Here is a 16,862-nt window from a genome sequence, read left to right as displayed (position 1 = left end):
GAGGTGGTTGCAACCTTTGCTAACATCTCAGTCGCAGCCTTGTAAGAGACCTGGCTTAGCACTTCCCAGATTCCTGACCCACAGAACTGGCGAAATAATATATGTTCCTTGTTTCCAGTTGTCATGTTTTGGGGTACAGTGGCCCCGGAACATCACTGGGGGTTAGTGGCATCTACTTTCTTCTCATTGGAAAATCCGAGTATAACTAATAGTCCTCCTTTTCCATGGTTCTTCCATATCCACGGATCGTGTGGTGCTGTAGCACATATTTAGTGGGGGAAAAAAATCCATGTATAAGGGGACTCACGCAGTTCAAACCTATGTTATTCAAAAGTCAACTGTAATTTGTTACACAGCAATAGGTAACTAATACAAATACTATGATAATCACGTCACATAAAATATCTCCTTTATCTTCACAACCACTGAAAAGAGTACCCAATTTATAGATGAGGCAATGGAGGGTCAGAGAAACTGAGTCACTTGATCACACATAGCCGTACTTGTTGGAGCCCAAATCTGAATACAAATCTTCCAGTCTGCTATCTCATCCATTATGTTCTTTCTTTGTTTTTTTTTAATTGGGGTATATTTGTTTTACAATGTTGTGTTAGTTTCTACTGTACAGCGAAGTGGAGTCCCCTGTGCTATACAGCAGGTTCCCATTAGTTATCTATTTTATATATATTAGTGTATATATGTTAATCCCAATCTCCCAATGCATCCCATCCTCCCCTTTCCCCCTTGGTGTCCATACATTTGTTCTCTACGACTGTGTCTCTAATTTGCCTTGCAAACAGTTTCATCTGTACCATTTTTCTAGATTCCACATATACGTGTTAATATACAATATTTGTTTTTCCCTTTCTGACTTACTTCACTCTTTATGATAGTCTCTAGGTCCATCCAAGTCTCTACAAATGACCCGATTTTGTTCCTTTTTATGGCTGAGTGATATTCCATTGTATATATGTACCACAACTTCTTTATCCTTTTGTCTGTCGATGGGCATTTAGGTTGCTTCCATGACCTGGCTATTGTAAGTAGTGCTGCAATGAACATTGGGGTGCATGTGTCTTTTTGAATTATGGTTTTCTCTGGGTATATGCCCAGTAGTGGGATTGCTGGGTCATATGGTAATTCTATTTTTAGTTTTTTAAGGAACCTCCATACTGTTCTCCATAGTGGCTGTATCAATTTACATTCCCACCAACAGTGCAAGAGGGTTCCCTTTTCTCCACACCCTCTCCAGCATTTGTTGTTTGTAGATTTTCTGATGATGCCCATTGTAACTGGTGTGAGGTGATACCTCATTGTAGTTTTGATTTGCATTTCTCTGATAATTAGTGATGTTGAGCAGCTTTTCATGTGCTTCTTGGCCATCTGTATGTCTTCTTTGGAGAAATGTCTATTAAGGTCTTCTGCCCATTTTTGGATTGGGTTGTTTGTTTTTTTGATATTGAGCTGCATGAGCTGTTTGTATATTTTGGAGGTTAATCCTTTGTCCATTGATTCGTTTGCAATTATTTTCTCCCGTTCTGAGGGTTGTCTTTTCATCTTGTTTATGGTTTCCTTTACTGTGCAGAAGCTTTGAAGTTTCATTAGGTCCCATTTGTTTATTTTTGTTTTTATTTCCATTACTCTAGAAGGTGGGTCAAAAAAGATCTTGCTGTGATTTATGTCAAAGAGTGTTCTTCCTATGTTTTCCTCTAAGAGTTTTATAGTGTCTGGCCTTACATTTAGGTCTTTAATCCATTTTGAGTTTATTTTTGTGTATGGTGTTAGGGAGTGTTCTAATTTCATTCTTTTACATGTAGCTGTCCAGTTTTCCCAGCACCACTTATTGAAGAGACTGTCTTTTCTCCACTGTATATCCTTGCCTCCTTTGTCATAGATTAGTTGACCATAGGTGCATGGGTTTATCTCTGGGCTTTCTATCCTGTGCCATTGATCTATATTTCTGTTTTCGTACCAGTACCTCATTCATTATGTTCTATTGCTTCTCTCCCGAAGCAAATCAGTTCTTTCAGTTTTTCATTCCTTCAGTCAACTAATAAATCTATCATTCAACAATTATGTGCTGGGTACCTTTCTGAGGATTAGAGTGATGAAAAAGATCGACAGGGTTACTGCCCTCATGGAGTTCGCAACCCAGTGAGGAGAAGTAAAAGACATGTAAATAATAAATTCACATCATGGTAAGTGCTATGGCTGATGTAAACAGTGTTACAGGACAAAGATCAATGGGGGGAGGGGAGGGAGAACTTGGACTGCAAAGCTGGTCAAAGCCTGACATCTGAAGGGTGAGATCGAGCCAGCCTTGGGAAGCCTTTCAGAAAGAACCATCTAGGAAAATGGGCCTCTTGCTCTTTCATTTCCTACTCCTTGGTTTTCCACTATATCTTTACTGGTTCTTACGACCTCCAATCTTGGAACCTTACCAGACTCACCTTGGAGTTGCTTACTGCTTGGAGTCATATTATGTTGTTCCTCGATGAATTCAAATTGTTCACATTGGCATCAGCCCTTCAAGGTTGTACCATATTCTCCTTCGTGAATTTGAAAATATTTACCCAAATTAAATAGACCACCATATCCCCCCAAGCTTTGTTTCCTTTCCACATGTGCCAGCCCCCAACTTTATATTGGGGTTGTCCCTCCACTCATAAAGGGATTATCATTGTAATTTTACAAATGTAATATGTTTTGCCTGGCACATAGAATGTTCCAGAATGACTTGTTAATGTTTGCTGTATAGTCATTAAAGTCCATAGTAATAATATTTGAATTATAGGGGAAAATTCAAATATCTATTAAGTAGTAAGAAATAACTCCTTGTTCTCATGGGAGCTTACATTCTGGCCAGAGTCCTAGCTCTCATCCTAACTATGAAGAATAGCATGTTAATGAAACTATATTTTAGCTAACATTCCATTTCCTGAACATAGTCTTTTCGAGTGGACAGTTTATAACATAGACTGTTTGAAATATGGATGGCTTTTATTTAATCAATTTGAAAATGCTAATAAGTAGGACCCATCCTACATATTGAAGATGAGAAAAGCTATGAGGAGCTGGTGGAGGAGACAGTAGGAGAAAAAGACAGGTAAGAAGAGAAAGGATAGAAGGAACAGTGATCCAAAGGGATCTTGTCATGAATTATATTCTTGTATTAACAGCTGCAAAGACAGATGAAGTGGTGCTTAAAACAAAACATGGATGCCTTCAAAACAAATTTTAAATATTGGCTCAATAAAGAAAAATTGGCACTTATTTGCAGCTTTAATATTACCCATGATTTTCATGGCAATTTGGCTACAAAATTCAAGCTTAAATTGTACACTCAACATGGTCATTCCTTATGTAGTAATTAAAGCCCTTTTAGCTGAAATTGAATCTATCCTTGCAATATCTTCTGTTGGCTAGAGTACTAAATAGAATGAGTGTTGTCTTTAATACAAATTGAGACCTTAAAAAAGGTTTATAAATGAGACTAAAATGTAAGCAATCTGGTCTGAAAATAACCAGTGAGGTAGTGCAGCTGTTTAAGCAGCTATACTACGTGGAGTCTACAACTGGTCTTTTAATTGCTGGTTAAATAACTTAGCATTAAATTTACTAAGGTGATTTGTTTAATCATGGCCGAAAACAGCTCAGACTGAAATGGTGGCACTTTCAGTCTCATTCAACAAATTTACCTTCAGTGAACTTACAAATTACAAGTGAATTATTGAGTTTCCCACAGGGAAGTCCCATTACGTGTGCATCCTAAGAATTCAGACATGTTTGAAGGGATCTCTTTCAATAAGCAACAGTAAATTTTTTCTTGAACACTGCATGAGATGCATCTATTTCACACTTTAAGGTTTACCTTCTAATCAGACTTATCAGGCTTCTTTCATTGACTGTATCAGCAAATTAAGAGCAGGAAGGTCTGTAACTGAGATTTTTTTAGAAGCATTTGTGATAGAAATTGACCCTTTTTTTAATATATAAATTTATTTATTTATTTATTTATTTATTTATTTATTTATTTATGGCTGTGTTGGATCTTCGTTTCTGTGCGAGGGCTTTCTCTAGTTGCGGCGAGCGGGGGCCACTCTTCATCGCGGTGCGCGGGCCTCTCACTACCGCGGCCTCTCTTGTTGCAGAGCACAGGCTCCAGACGCGCAGGCTCAGTAGTTGTGGCTCACGGGCCCAGCTGCTCCGCGACATGTGGGATCTTCCCAGACCAGGGCTCGAACCCGTGTCCCCTGCATTAGCAGGCAGACTCTCAACCACTGCGCCACGAGGGAAGCCCCGACCTTTTTTTTTTTATGTCAACAAATACAGTTGACCAAATGCAGATTTAAAGAAGGAGGAGGGTTCCAGAATTATTTAGAAGTTTTATTTGTAAGAGTAGAAAATCTTCATGAGGTTATGGAATGATTATCAAAATATTAAGAAATAGTCTCTTTTGGTCAAACAGTAATGTCTGATGAGAATCAAATGAGTCTTTGTTAGACTGGGAATGAGTTCATGCTAACTCATCAGCTTTCTGTCATCTGGGGACCAACCTTTCTAAAGTTGAGCATTTCCAACTTCCAGGCAGGTGTTGAAGCTACATTCTTTAACCATTTCAAAGAGTTTTCCCTTGTGCAAATTATTTGTCTTTTCTGAGGCTTGGATTCAAAGCAGATTTTAGCTACATTATTCCTATGCACTGTCAAACAGAAGCAACCCACCCAGACTATCAATTTTTCCTTACCTATGAAAGTAAAAAAGGTGTTGTTTTAATCATTTATAACACTCATGTTTAATCCTCACAGCCCAGTGGAGAGGTATTATAGCCATCATTTTACAGGTAAGGAGACCAGGGTCATATAGCTTCTAAATGATTGCATTGGAATTAATCAAAAGAAATGACAAAATAAATGGACCTAGAAGGTATTACGCTACGTGAAATAAGTCAGACTGAGAAAAACAAATACTGTATATTTTCACATATAGGTGGATTCTAAAACACAAAACAAATGAACAGATTTAACAAAACAGAAACAGGCTCACAGATACAGAGAACCAACTAATGGTCGCCAAGGGGGAGGGAGGCGGATCAAATAGGTGAAGGGGATTAAGGGGTACAAACTACCGTTATAAAAAAATAAGTCACAGGGGTGTAACGTAAAGCACAGGGAATACAGTCAATAATACGGTATGAGCTTTGTATAGTATGTAATGTATAAAAATATTGAATCACTATATGTACACCTGAAACTAATATAATATTGTAAGTCAACTATATGTCAAAAATAAAAAGATAGAGAAATAAATAAATAAATAAATATAAAGTTAACATAGCCTATGTTAAATATCTTATACTGACAAAAAGAGAGAAAGAAAAAGGAAAAGAAAGCAAAAGAAAGAAGAAAAAGGAGTATCACAATGGTTGAAGGTGTTGATTCATCCAGTCCTAAATGTAGACCAGATACTAAGTACAAGGGATACCCCAGACTTTCCAATCTTCCAAGGGTGATTTTTGAATGTATTTCTACTTTTAAACCTATTTACTTATTCATTAATTCATTCTTTGTTTCTTCTTTTCTTTTCTATCCCTTGAGTGTAACAGACTCCTTGTATATACTGCCTGCTGTGACAAGTTGTCATTTCTTTTATTTGTCCCAAATGACCAGTAAGTATTATATCTTATAAAAAATGTCTAACTGTCCTCTCTGACAAGGTCTTGAATGATTTATCTAATGATGTGGTTAGTTTCAACTGAATCATCCATGTTCTTTCATCTGGCTTTTTTGGTGCACAGCGTTGCTCACGAATAGTTCTTTGAAATTCTGATTTCACACAGCCTTGGGCTAATATCTGAAGATTTATTTAGTGAAATAGAGTCTCTTCATTATCTAGTCTGTTATAGTTTTTTTTTATTAGAGTATAGTTGATTCACAATGTTGTGTTAGTTTCTGTTTTACAGCCAAGTGATTCAGTTATACATATATATATATATATATATATACATTATTTTTTTAAATATTTTTTCCATTATGGTTTTAGACCAAAGTCATACTGTACTCAGGCTTTATCTTTCCAAAATAAAAGCTTGTTTTTTTTTAGACTATCACAGTGCCTAGCATATAGTTAGTACTTAACAATATTAAATAATATTGTTATGTTCATTATCAATCAATCAATCAGATATGTATTAGGGATATGCCAGGAATATGCCATGTGCAAGATGTGGCACTAAGCCTTGTGTAGACAGAGATGAATAAAAGAATACTAACACCCTTGTGGATTTTTTAGTCTAGAAGTGCTATCCAGTAGCACTTTTCTGCAGTGAAGTAGCTATCCAGTAGCACTTTCTGCACTGCCTGATACAATAGTCTCTAGACACATGAAGCTATTGAACACTTGAAATGGGACCAGCATGACTAAAGAACTGAAGTTTAAACTTCAATTAATTTAACTTAAGTAGCCTCATGTAATAGTACAAATCTAGGCCACAGAGACAACTATATAAACAATCTCAATACAGTAAATTAAGTGCTATATTAGAGGTATATAGAGATTGCTATGAAACAGAGGCAGAAGTGACTCTTTCTTCTTGGGAAAAAAATCAGGAAAAGATTTTATATAAGTGATGACATTTAAATTGGGTGTTAGAGGATGCATGAGAGTTTTCTATGAGGAAAGGTGGAGGGGAGGGCATTCTGGACACAGGGAACTCTATGTATAAAGGCAGAGAGCCTAGAAAGGGTCTGGCATACTCAGGATACTTTGAGTTATGTTTATTTAACTCCAAAAACAATTAGAGTTAATGCTTAGCGTTAGAGTCAATGCCTATTTTTAAACAAATCTGCAATTTTTTTACCTACTCGTCAATATAGCAGTCTTTCTACATACAGTTTATTCTCAACCTATGTGTTTTACAACGAGAATAAGTTCATAGTCAGCAGATTGGAGGGTTCCTCCACTCTTCAATCTTCATTCTCTCCTCCAAATTATTTTATGAACAGGTTAAATAAAACTGGCCTCAGGTATGATCTTTATGGGACTCCAATTCTTACCCTTCTCTTTATTTCTTGTTGCTAAGACATTTCCTTACTTTTTCCATAATGTGATTCCATTGTACCTTCCCTTCTCAATTCCCATGTCCAAATTAATAATATGGCCTCCTTTGATTATGTGAACATCATTTTCTCCACCTATACCCATATTTATTCCACACCTCCCCAAACATGGCAGGTTTGAGATTTTGGGATGGTTTACCTTATACCAAATTCCAGACTGTACTCTGGTTGTACTAGATCAATTAGATCATTGCTATCCTCTTCAGCATAGCTCTTGCCTCAGAGTCAATCTCTCAGGTCCAGTTGTGGTACTGCCTAGGACTTTGGTGTAATGATGTTGGGAAGAGATCCTCTCTCTGTCTTTGTAGGTGAACCAGAAAGCATATAGCCGTGATTCTGCTGGCAGTCATCTTAAGGCATGGAGGAAGGCATTGCTGAAACAATGTGCCTGAAACCTGACTATCCACACACATTGAATTTTCCTTTATCATTGGGCAGTTTTAAGTTGGTTTTTTATTATTATCAACAATGCATCCCAACACACACAACTTCTTAGCTAGACTAACTTTTATTTCTTGATTGACTTCTGGATAAGTTCCTCTAAGGTACTTAGGGTATTGATCTTCTCTATCTTGCCTATTTCATCCTTGAAATAGGCAACAAGTTTCAAGATTAAAAGATTAGCAAGCTCAAATATTAAGCCACATCTCTTATTTCAATACTTACTTCTTGGCCCCTTTTCAGGACTAGAGAATCTAACAGATGCAAGAGATCCCAAAAGTCATACTGACCAGCATGGTTGACTTGATAATTCATGACTCCTGACTTGGTCTAAGGCTGGTAACTTCTCCTCTTTGACCATGGACTACTCTAGAAAGAGAATCTGTCCACGTATGATGCCAGGTTTTAAGAACTATTGGAGGGTTATCTTAGGTGATGGGGCACAGTTTCATGACATAATACTATGAAATAACGGCAAATATTTGCATAATGCCTACCATGTGCTAAGCACTGTTCTAAGCACTTCATATAACTCATTTAACTCACATAATCTTCATGACTACACTGTTAGTATATACTATTATTTCCACATTTTACATATGAGGAAACTGGGGAACAGGGAGGCTAAAACACTTGGGCAAGGTGAGACAGCTAGTAAATAGGAGAATCAGGAGTCAGATCCTCGCAACCTGGTTCCAGACTCCATGCTTAACAAGTACCTCAATATAGTAAAAGCAATTCTTGTATCAAGTAATGATAAATTTATAGAGGTACCATTGGAAAAGCTCATAAATTTGAGCTTTTCTGATCTCCCTGAAGGCTTTGTGGTGATCCATCCACTCACTCTTGTTCATTGCCCTTGGGAATGACCAACGTCTATGTACAAAGTTGCTAGCAAACATTAAGTGTGCCACTTCTGGACAGGAAGAGTATTACTTTGGGAAAGGTACCCAGCTCATTTGTGCCTTCAATACATCTGAGCCTTGGTCTCAAAAACTGTAAGCTATGACCAATAGTGCACAACTATACTATGGACAAATGTGTCTGTACTTTGTGAAGAATATGTAGGCAGCTCATCTCTGTGGAAGTGTGATTCTTGATCCTAAAAATTACTTCTCCAACTATACTTCTTCAGGGCCAGGATGATATATTATTTTCCTTTATAGAAATAAATTTGTTTCTAAATACACATGTGATTTCCATATAATAACTACACACTCAGAAGAATGCCTAATATAAAAAGGCTGACAATGCCAAGTGTTGATGAGGATGTGGGTCAATAAGAGTTCCCATATACTGCTGATAAGAGTAGATTTTGGCACCGCCATTTTGTATGGCTGTTTGGCATTATCTACAAAGATAAAGATATGCTTATTTTTAAATTTTTAAATATTACTTCTAGGTATATAACCAACAGAAATACATACATATGCTCCCCAAAAGGCAAGCACTAGAAAGCTTTTTACAGCACTATTTGTGAAAGCCAAAAACTGGAAGGAAAAAAACCCCCAAATATCCATCAGCACAGTAGGCAAACCAACTGTGATATATTCACACAATGAAACACTACATTGATCTATGGGTATGTGCAAAAATATGAATCAATCTCACAAACATAATGTTGAGTAAAAGAAGCCAGACCAAAAAAAGCATATATACTATATGAGTCATTTTGTATAATGTATAAAAACTGGTAAAATTTCTGTGTGCTATCAGGTTACCCTTGGATGGGCAGAGCTGGGGGGAGCACCAGAGGGTTTCTGAGTTGCTGGTGTTTTTTCTTTTTTTAAATTAATTAATTAATTAATTTATGGCTGTGTTGGGTCTTCGTTTCTGTGCGAGGGCTTTCTCTAGTTGTGGCAAGCGGGGGCCACTCTTCATCGCGGTGCGCGGGCCTCTCACTGTCGCGGCCTCTCTTGTTGCGGAGCGCAAGCTCCAGACGCGCAGGCTCAGTAATTGTGGCTCACGGGCCCAGTTGCTCCGCGGCATGTGGGATCTTCCCAGACCAGGGCTCGAACCCGTGTCCCCTGCATTGGCAGGCAGATTCTCAACCACTGCGCCACCAGGGAAGCCCCTGCTGGTGTTGTTTTGTTTTTTAATTTGGGTGCTGGCTGCATGGGTGCCATCAGTTTATTAAATTCAGCTGAACTATACCCTTATGACGTACACACTTTTTTGTAGGTACATTGTATGTCAATAAAGATTAAAAAAAAAACAAATTACACCCAGGCAGTTTCCCTGCATAGTCTGGTGAATAGTACAGATGTTCAGTGTTTCAAGACAGATGAGTGGGTTTGATCTTCCTCGAAGAATGACTCTTGATTCTGGGAAAAAAATGCCTGGCCAGATCCCATAACCCTTTAACCAAATAGAACCAAATAAACCAAAAGTGAGTATTTAAAATATAACCAACCTATTTTTCAGATTTGTAAAATGTTTAGATGAAAAAATAAACAGGATTTTCAACTAGAAAAATTGTCCTGTTTTGGCCTTTATATTAATTTTCTGGATAGCTGGATTTGGAATTGCAAACTTTTATGTGTTCATTTGTGGGGAAAAAATGTGTTTGATTTGTTATGTGCTAGTGTTCCTAGCAGCAAAATTTGGAGACTGTCTCTCTTCTGAAAAATATATGTGAATAGTTTAGTAAAATTCTAGAGTATTTGGGCTTTTTCAAACCAATAAAAGAGACATATATTGATAAATAATTCAGGTTGACCATTCTCTTAGGGTTTTGTGAATAATATACAATATTGTGATCGATGTTCAAGATGCCATTTTTCTTAGGAGTTCAAATTCAACTTCCTTGGCACAAGATACCATTCTGGATATTTCATATTCTTCATTTAATTTTTACTGCAACTACAGATATGGGTATAGATATTTATTCCCATTATACAAATAAGAAAACAGAAGCCATTGAAATTGTCTCGTCCAGCTAGTATTCTGACTCCAAATGTAAGACTTTTCCGTCCTACTAGTGACCCTCAGAGATTGTCTTCTTCTAGAGACTGTCACTGCTGAGAAATCTAGGAGACAAGAAGCCTTATGCTGTGCTCACCAAGGCACCATCCTATGCCCGTAAATCAGCATATGTTAGGCTAGAAGAAGCAGGTATGGAGAAAGGAATATGGGCAGACAGAATTTGCCAAGCATTTCCATTCCTTTCTATTGAGGATGAGGTCTAGGCAAACAAAATCCAATGCAAGGTTTTTTTTGTTTGTTCTTTTCCTGACTCAGACATGATTTTGACTACGTCAATGCAGGGGAATCTAACAATGCTTTCTCTTCTGCACAAAATGTTAAGAAGGAACAAATCATGGGGCCCCTTTTGTCCTATGGTCTTGACCTTGGAATTCCTAAAGAATGTGTTCATATTCCCTTGTCACAAGCTCTGTTAGAACTAAAGGGAGAAGAAATTAAATTCTGTACACAAAGTTCAGAAAGTCGCCCTTTGGTTCCAGGAAAGAATTCACTTCGGCTCTGCGTTCAATCAGGGTTGAATTGGCAGCTGCAACCTCTTTGGGAAGCCCCTGAGTAGCTTGGAAAACTGATGTTACATAAAAGAGTAATTGCTGTCATTTGAATTAATTAATGTTTGAGTCCTCGGGTGGTATTGTGAGAAGCAAAATATTTATTAAAGACTGGCCTGTGTATGTAAGGAAAAACTAGACCCCGGAGACAGTAACAATAACAAAAAAAAAGAGGAGTGACCTCAACTCTCCTCCTATTAGAGAAAGGAGGGGAAAAAAGGCTATTGGGATGACAGACATTTTATTCTTTGTGCCTTTTTCTTTAAAAGAAACAAACAAAAAAACTGGGAAGTGGAACAGCAGGATCCCTTAAGTACATATGTCATTTTGCTCTTGATCTCTCCTTAGCTCTTAGAATAGTAGCTCTAACTGCTATTTCCGCTTTGAAATATCATTCTGCATGAATTAACTTATTTAACTGTGTGTCTAGTGAAACTTTTCTCTATCTTCTGTTTCTCTGTCTTGAATTTTTTTTTATAAATTTATTTATTTATTTATATTTCTTATTTTTGGCTGCGTTGGGTCTTCGTTGCAGTGCGTGGGCTTTCTTTGGTTGTGGCGAACGGGGGCTACTCTTTGTTGTGGTGCGCGGGCTTCTCATTGCGGTGGTTTCTCTTGTTGAGGAGCACGGGCTCTAGGTGCACGGGCTTCAGTAGCTGTGGCTCGCGGGCTCTGGAGCGCAGGCTTAGTAGTTGTGGCGCACGGGCTTAGTTGCTCCGTGGCATGTGGGATCTTCCCGGACCAGGGCTCGAACCCATGTCCCCTGCATTAGCAGGCGGATTCTTAACCACTGCGCCACCAGGGAAGTCCCTCTATCTTGAATTTGAATTGAGCAATGGCTAGACTTTGGTTTGAAAGGTCAGCCTTCAAGAGGCTTTTAGAGTCCTTCTAGACTAGGACTAACATCTAAGTAACTACCATAAAAGCTGATGCCAAAAAGCTTTCCCAGAGAGGGGTCATGGTTTCTGAATTTGAAATCCAGGCCTATCATTTGACCAAAAGTTTTTCTGGTTTGTGTATTTGCTTATATTTGGTTGTCTACTTCAAAATAATTAAATAATTCTAATTGAGCCAAATTGAAGTACATCTGGGGAGTAGCTGCCCATTAACTGTTCACTGTGTGAATGAATAAATGAATAAACTGCCTTACCTACCTAAACCTGGTTCTGTCTCTGGATCTGAGAAAGAAGGCTTGACATTGACCCTTCCTTGCTTTGTCGAAAACTTGTATGCAGCACCCAGATCTCTAGTTATTTTCATCATGAGTATTTCCCTGAAATTTCTTCAATGAAGGGATGAATTTAATGAATATGCAACCAGCTCACAAGAGGGGGTTACAAAATAACAATCCATTAGCCAAATCCAGCCCCCAAACACTTTTTATTTGACTTTACACAGTCTTTTTTTTTTTTAATTAAAATTTAGGAATTGGGAGATTTTACCTAAAAATATAGGTTCTATCTCTTCTTGCAGTATGTCTATATTTCTTGCAGCAGCACATGGCGGATCAGAATATCACTCACTACCTGTTTTAGACAAGGCATGAGCCCTACACTTTGCTACAGTACATGTCTGACCTAAGAGGAGTTGCCCTGAATGATTGTATTTGCTCTGTTAATCTTCAAATGTATAGTAAATGCATATTTCCCTGTACCACAAATTTAGACTGAGAGCTGTATAATTTTAGAAAAATGGAAGTGAGCATGTGTTTTTCTCTTAATAGGAAAATGAGTTTTTTTACAGAAATTTAATCATTTTTAATTTGCCTGGTCCCTTTGGGTATTTGATTTTACAACTCTTGCCTTACTGTCTTTTTTCTGTGATGGTGATTCTACGCTTTTTGTTTCTCAGAGCTTTACAAAAGCCAGAACAGGAGAAAGAGAGAGAACTGTTGTTTTCTGTAAAATAAATCTTTAGTATTTTTATTTTTCCTATCAGTGTTTATCTGAATAGTGATAAACTCAAGCTGTAAGCTTATCAGAGACTGCTGATGTAGGGGTGAAAATCAAGGAGATGGAGTCATAGACAGGACATGAATGAAGCCAGTCCATGGCGTGAGGAGCTGGGCTCACATGTGGGGCTGAGCCGAGTTGGAGGCTGGCAGGAAGCTGTGAATCGGAGCGCAAAGATCAGAGAGCAGCCAAGAGGGGCCAAGTCAAGACCTTACTGGAAGAGCCAGTCAGAGCTCAGGAAACTCAAAGAGGAAAACATGTTTGGAACCTGTGTCCTGCCTAGGTTTCAAGACTTGAGCACACATAGATACTTGAGGCCAGGTTGGGTGGGTTACTTTTAATCTTTTTTAAAAAAAATCATATTCTAACACCCTTCCACCAAATAACTTAATATGACGTAGAAATGGTTTCTTTAGCAATTTTTCTTAAAGTATACATTTTATTAAAGCGCAACACATACAAGTGTGCAGCTTAAGGACTTCTTTTAATAAGTGAACATACCATGTAATCAGCATCCAAGTCAAAAAATAAAACATTACCAACACCTTCATGGTCTTCACAGGCAGTATCCTTCTAAGGTTAACCACTATCCTTATATAGCACATAGATGACTTTTTCTTGTTTTGTAATTAATATATAACTGGAATCATGCAGTATATACTGGCTTTTTTGGTTCAGTATTATATTTGCGAAAATCACACATTGTTGCACGTAGCCTTGTTTCACTGTTGTTGTATGAAAACACCATAATTTATATATTCATTCGATTAGATGTGCATTTGAGTTGGTTTCCTTGTCTTTTTCATTTTAGCCATTCATGTAATTGTGAAATGGTATTTAAATTGTTTTTAATTAGCATTTCCCTAATAACCTGTAAAGTTGAGCGCCGTTTCTTATGTTGATTGGCCATTTGAGTATTTCCTTTTGAAAAGCATTTTTTCATGTCTTTTGTCCACTTTTTCCTATTACATTATTCACTTTTTTCCCTTTCTATGAGTTTTTAAAATATATGTATTCTGTATATGAACCCTTTTGTGATACCTGTTTTGCAGATATCTTCTCCCATTCTGAAGCTCGTCTTTTCACTAGTGATGTCTTTTGATGAACTGATATTTTAAATTATAATGTAGTCCAATGTATGTGGGTTGTTTTTTTTTATGGTCAGTGCTTTTTAATGTATTTTATTTAGGAAATCTTTGCCTACTTCAAAGTCATAAAGACAGTCTTCTATACTTTAAGCTTGAAGCTTTAATTATTTTATCTGTCATAACATCTGTCTATCTGGAATTAATTTTTTACAGTGAGAAGTAGGGGTGAAATTTTTTGTCATACAGATATCCACTTGACACAGCATCATTTATTAAGACCAACCTTTCCCCAGTGCACTGCAGTAATCAAGCGACCATATGTGATTTGTTTCTGGACTCTCCTTTCTGTTCCACTGGTCTATTTGTCTGTTCTTGCACCAGTGCCCCACTGAAACTGATTAACTGCTCTATAACAAGTCTTTGTATCTAGTAGTTTAAGACCTTCAGGTTTATGTTTCTTCTGCAATATTGACTTAGTTATTCTTGGATCTTTTCATTTCTCACATAAATTATACAGACATGTTATTAATTTCTACATGTACACACACACACAAACTTGCTTGGAGTTTGATTGGATTTGCATTAAATTTATAGATCACTTCGGGGAGAAGTGACATTTTTACAACAGTGAGTCATTTCATCCATTAACATGATTTCAGTACCTGTTTTTTAGGCTTTCAGCTTTCTCTCAAACTTATTTATATTTCTCAAAAAGACCACACCATCCTTCTCACAAGATTTTATTTTTTATTTATCACTATTTTATTAATATATAATTTTCTGATTATATACATAATAATTATTCAATATACAAAAAATGTTCAACTACAAAAAAGGGGAGAGAAAATCAACAATTCATTCATGATTTCTACCTTCTGGTAAAATCACCGTGAATATTTTCATGTAAATATCTTCCATATACGCCATAAAATGAGGACCATGCTATATACAATCTTTTGTATCTTCCTTTGTCTCCTAACATATTTCAGAGATATTTTCTCACTTGAATAAATTTCTATTTAAACATGACTTTAAAAATACTTAAATAGTACTCTTCCAACATATTGGCATCAAATAAACAATTTAACAGAACCATTATTATTGGTAATTTCAGGTTTCTTTGGGTTCTTTCTCTATTCTGAATCATACTGGAGCAAACATTCTTGTAAATAAATAAATATTTGGTTTTATGCCTGACTCTAGGATTCTATGAAACTGCTGGGGTCCTTCTTGCCAGGTGTCCTCATGAGAATGAAATCATCTTTAAACCCTACATGACAATCTCTGAGGCACCACCAGTTTGCCCAGGGAAGACAGCATGACCTGGGAATCCAACTGCTTCCTTAAGATCATCCAAGTATTGGATGATTATCCAAAATGCTTCATTGTGGGAGCAGAAAATGTGGGCTACAAGCAGGTATAGCCAAACCACATGCTCCTGCATGGGAAGACTGTGGTGCTGATGGGCAGGAACGCATGATGTAGGAGGCCGCCGAGGATATCTGGCAGGCAACCCAGATCCCCCACTTCTCCTATCTTCACTGACACCAAATGGTATTAAACCACATTTGGTAGTTTCCCACAGAGATATCTGGTGCATTTCCCCAATGCCCTCAGAAGCTCCAGAAGTGGTATGCACAGTGCCCCAAAGGACATTTAGAAGACATTGCTTCACAGCGAGTTTTCCTCTGGTGTGTTTCTCACACTATAGGAACTTCCCCCCCTGCCCTTCCTCTCTTCTTTATGCCTCTCCTCCTTTGAGGAGGAAAAAGCAGTGGAGAGGGCAAAGGAAGTGGGCAAGCCAAAGTCCTACAACTGCTGTGGTCAAGTGTGTCTGGTTTTTGTATAGAATCTGGTGCTCATCTCTGCGGGAGTTTGATTCTTGATCCTAAAAGTTACTTTTCTGATTGCCCTTCTTCAGGGCTAGGATAACAAGGCTTATCAGCACTACTCTTCTGGGAGTGATTTACCATTTATTTATATCCCATTCTGAAAAATCATTCCAGAGAGATTTGTCTGTAATGGCATATAGGTTTAATGCCTGTATCAATTCCTCTTGTTTGGTAATGGGTAACTGGAGAACTAGGTGGAGAAACAGATTCCTAGTTTAGAAGAAAAGAATGCTAGAATGGTTTATCAATATTCATTAGGAATGTGTGTGCTGGGGGGAGTATATTTCTGATTCTGAGTCTATGTTCCCATTGTTTAGGATGTTAAATTAGGGAAGGTATAGGAGGCTGCTGATAATGACCATTAGGAAACAACTAGAGGTAAAAATTAGTTGAAAAGTGTTAGCAGAGAGCTCCTGATTGGCACCTTGGCTGATGGGTCTAAATAATGTTTCCCTGAACCAACCCATTTCTCATCCTGTGAGAGGACTTTTCTCCCAGCCCTAAAAATGTGTCCTTAAATTGCTCCTGATTTTTTCATAACTTCACTCTCACTTTCACCTCTACTCTTCTCTCTTCTAAAAAGTTTTTTTTCCTTCAAAAAGTTCCTCTAGCAGGAGGATTTGCAAATAATAGTAACTGAATTCAATTCAGTGCAACATATTAAGTCTTCAGTTGAGGGCAACCAAATTCCTCTAATGATAATTGTTTTAATTTATATACTTTCACTGAATCACACGAGGTACATATACAAGCAAAAACACAAAAACGGTCACTTACTTCCAGTGGGGCTATCACAATATAAACTGAGTATTGGAGATGACTAATACTACGATAAAAA

General features: G+C 37.4%; 1 long non-coding RNA gene across 1 annotated transcript in view; it reads left to right on the top strand.

Moving 5' to 3' along the window:
• The first annotated feature begins 5,449 nt into the window (after window positions 1-5,449).
• LOC309635664 overlaps window positions 5,450-16,862 on the top strand; it is a 30,032-nt gene continuing 18,619 nt past the window's right edge. The window contains exons 1-2 of the long non-coding RNA XR_014248953.1: window positions 5,450-6,298; window positions 6,331-16,862. The exon at window positions 6,331-16,862 is cut by the window's right edge and continues 18,619 nt beyond it. This is a non-coding gene — a long non-coding RNA (uncharacterized lncRNA). The remainder of the gene's footprint in view (window positions 6,299-6,330) is intronic.

This window comes from Balaenoptera borealis (assembly GCF_965194805.1).
Source record: "Balaenoptera borealis genome assembly, chromosome: 10".
Classification (NCBI taxonomy): domain Eukaryota; kingdom Metazoa; phylum Chordata; class Mammalia; order Artiodactyla; family Balaenopteridae; genus Balaenoptera; species Balaenoptera borealis.
The sequence above is the reverse complement of the archived record's forward strand: the minus strand, read 5'-3'. Positions and strand labels throughout refer to the sequence as shown.